This window comes from Phoca vitulina, unplaced genomic scaffold (genome assembly GCF_004348235.1).
Source record: "Phoca vitulina isolate PV1807 unplaced genomic scaffold, GSC_HSeal_1.0 scaffold9, whole genome shotgun sequence".
Lineage (NCBI taxonomy): Eukaryota > Metazoa > Chordata > Mammalia > Carnivora > Phocidae > Phoca > Phoca vitulina.
The window spans coordinates 57,269,467-57,273,589 of record NW_022589712.1 but is presented as its reverse complement, the minus strand read 5'-3'; the positions used below and the strand labels follow the sequence as shown (position 1 = coordinate 57,273,589).

At 32.7% G+C, this 4,123-nt stretch overlaps 1 pseudogene; it reads left to right on the top strand.

The window, feature by feature from the left end:
* Window positions 1-614: 614 nt before the first annotated feature.
* Window positions 615-3,505, top strand: LOC116634731 (annotated as a pseudogene).
* Window positions 3,506-4,123: the final 618 nt, after the last annotated feature.

Below are 4,123 nucleotides of genomic sequence, written 5' to 3'. Positions count from 1 at the left end.
AAGTAAAAAGTAATATAAACTATACGAGACAGGTAAACAACATTTTTTTATAGAGAAACAAATAACAATAAATATTTTATACTCTCTTAGTAAAATTAATGGTTAAAAAGATAACAATTATAAGATTATTTAAGGGCTATGAAATATGACATAGATGAGTAAGATCCAAGTTGAAGAATAGTTAAATTGAAGCAAAACTGTTACAGAACTTAGAAATAAATAAATAAAAAGAAAAAGAAAACCGAGAAGAATAGAAGAAAATCTAATAGTGAATCAATGACTTGGGAAAGGGGTCTGAAATAAACATGTAGACTATGGAGACGAAAATCATGTAGATGAGAAGTTTAAGTTATAGGGATGGTTATGACAAATGCAATAACACAGCAACTCATATAACTCAAGTAAAGAAGAAAAAGATGACTGATTGATAGAATAAAAGCCAAAATAGAGGAAAGATATTTACTTTTCTTTTCTTTTTTTAAATTTATATGTAATAATGAGAGAAAGAAATCTGTCAAAAGAAAATAAATGTTCCAGGAAAAAACTACACAGAAAATCAGCAATATGTAGATATATTTGGGTGAAGTTACAAAGCTTTGAAATATTGGGACAAAATGAAAGCTATCAGGGCAAGAAAAAGCATGCCAATGACACAGGTAATAAAATTGATTGACCTCAGACTTCTCTATAATTATATTTAAATCTAGGAAATAGTAGAGCCATGTATATGTATTTTTTGAGGGGTAAAATGTATACTCCAAGAAATTAATATTTAGCCAACTTATAATTCATAGAAAAATATTCTAATGTGTCTAGCACCTCAGGTAATACAGGTAGAACTCATAAGGATTTCTTGGAAATAGTAAAGATCTTAATAAAGACATAGAATCTGCCTTGTTTGTTTTATGCATAATGTAAAGGATGTTTCAGGATTCCAAGAGATGGGGTTTCTGTTTGTAGTGTTTGAAACAGACCACTTGTTTCCTCTTCAGGTAAATGCTAATTAGATGTTATTAGCACTGCTTTTAGCCCTCTACCACATGAGAGATTTTCCAAGTATTCATGGCAACCAAACTATCAGAGCTAACTTTAATAAATGGGTGGACAAAGAGGGATTTATCTATATTTAGCTCTCAAGGTAAGGCTGGGATCTTGTTTCGAATTGGGTACATTTTTTGATACATTCTTATCATAAACCTTGAGACAGAAATGGCAGACCCCAGGTATCACATACATTAATATTTGGAATGGATTTATTAGTGACATCCTATCACAACCTGCCTATCTCATTTGCAAGATTAAGTGGAACATCCTACTCTACTATCCTACTACACACACACACACATACATACATTTTTACACCAGAATTTTGACATTATTATTATTATTCTTTCCCTTGTCACACAAGTATTTGTATATTTTACTTAATATGTATAATTTATTAATCCTATATTTTCCTCAAGGATAAGAAATTAAGTCATTATTTGAATGGCAAGTGATAAGAGATAGATACCCATGGCCACAAAATGAAATTTGCCCTACTATCTCCAGTAAAACTCACAAATTTGATACCTAGACATTTTCCTGAGCTCCATCCATAAATATTAAACCATCTACTCAAAATCTCCACCTACATATCACAAAGATACCTCAAATTAAACATGTCAAACTAGAGTTATTACCTTCTAAATCTTCCCCACTTCGGATGTTCAGTTTAAATAAATGGCACCATCATTTACCCAGTTGCTCAAGCTTGAAACTTTGGAGTCACGCATGATTTCTTCTACTCCATCAGCCCCAAATCTCACAAATCTGCATAATACAGTCCATCTTTATTGCCACAAGCATGGTCCAGGTCACCATCATTCTCAATTTATTGGTAATCTTCTCACATCCATTTACTAGCAACATCTTTCCTCCTTCAATCCAGTCTCTACAATGCAGAGAGAATAAACTTCAAAAAAATATGGTAACAGAATTTCTCTATTAAAAACTAGGCAGTGGCTTCTCATTGTCCTCAGAATAAAAGACAATCTGTTTCAGATGGTAGAAGATCCTGCCTGAACAGGTCCCAGCTACCTTTCCAGGAACACCTTGCATTACTCTGTCAATGTCATCTTCATTCCAATGCTGGGATTTTATAGTTCTTTAAATGCTCACTATTACAACTTTGTATCTTAGCTAAAGCTATTGTCTGTTCAAAATGCTTTTTTATTCTACATCTATTCTATTCATTTATTGTCTCAGCTCAAATATTTTTCTCTGAGAAGGCTTCACAAAATAGACCCTTCCTTCCATATGTGAGTAGGTATACTTGTTATGAATTCTTCTATACTTGAAACTTTTTGGTAATACTTTGAATACTTGAAAATATTTTCAAACTAAAAAATGTCTACTCTTCACCATAGTACATAACCTATGGGATATACCTGTTTTTCCTTCTTTCCTTTTTTTCAATAACCACTGAATTCTTATCTCTAGCATGTTATAGAAAATTGATATTTCCATGGTTAGTATTGAATTTGATTGTGTACATTTTAATATTCTGAAACTTTGTACCTGATCTTTATATAAAAAAATTGTGCAATCTCTTAATTTTTAAGTCAAGACTTTACAGATCTGTTGGTCTCATAATGTCATTTACACAGTTCATATAAATTCACAAAATATAAATACTTTGATTATTGTACAGAACTATCTTTTCAGTTGTGAACTAAAGGCTGAAAGATGATCACTTTAAGGTGGATAATGAAAAAAATGAGCACCAGTAATCTTTAAGACCGGTCAGTTTGGGGGCTGGTGCAAAGGATGAGTTGTACATTGTTGAATCAGAGGCAGTGAATTAGGAAGGCAGTCCAATTAAAGTCACACTGGCAAATTTGAAAATGTCTGAATGGTTTTCTTTGGAGGCTTTGAAATAACCCCACCTGTGGTCTTAGGTTGAAATGTGGTTCAGGACCCCTGCATATTAGTAGACAGCACTTAGTAGCTGTGGAGGAAGAAGCAGAGTCAGAAGATGAAGAGGAAGAGGATGTGAAACTCTTAGTTTATTTGGAAAGAATTCTACCCCTGGAAGTGGTAGCAAGGTTCCACAGAAAAAAAGTAAAACTTGCTGATGAAGATGATATGAAGATGATATGATGATGATGATGATGATGATGATTTTGATGATGAGGAAGCTGAAGAAAAGTCTTCAGTAAAGAAATCTATACGAGATACTCCAGCCAAAAATGCACGAAAATCAAACTAGAATGGAAAAGACTCAAAACCATCAACACCAAGATCAAAAGGTCAAGAATCCTTCAAAAAACAGGAAAAGACTCCCAAAACACCAAAAGGACAGAGTTCTGTAGAAGACATTAAGGCAAAAATGCAAGCCATTATAGAAAAAGGTGGTTTTCTTCCCAAAGTGGAAGCCAAGCTCATCAATTATGTGAAGAATTGTTTCCAGATGACTGACCGAGAGGCTATTCAAGATCTCTGGCAGTGGAAGAAGTCTCTTTAAGAAAATAGTTTAAACAGTTTGTTAAAATTTTCTCTTATTTCATTTCTGTAACAGTTGATGTCTGGCTGTCTTTTATAATGCAGAGTGAGAACTTTCCCTACCATGTCTGGTTAAGTGTTGTCCAGGTTCCACTGTCAAGAATGTGTTGTCCAAAATGCCTGTTTAGTTTTAAAGATGGAACTCCTCCACTCTTTGTTTGGTTTTAAGTATGTATGGAATGTTATGATAGGACATAGTAGTAATGGTGGTCAAAGGAAATGGTGGGGACACATAAACATACCTGTGAAATAAACGCACTATTTTAATAAAATAAAAAAAAAAACAAACCAAAAAAACAATGTAAATATTTTCTCCATGTGATTTAACAGACTCTTCTAAAATACACATATGGCCACATAATGCATTATATGGATAATTGTATTTAACCATTTTGCTCATTTACAATTTTTCACTATTAGGAGTATCATCAATATGTGACTCACCATATTTGTATATAAATCTTCTTGTGCATCTCTGATTCTGTCCTTAGGATAAAATCCTAAGAATTGAATATCTGGATCAAAATATGATTTTATTTTACTTTACTTTATTTTATTATTTTTTAAGGGGTGTGTGACT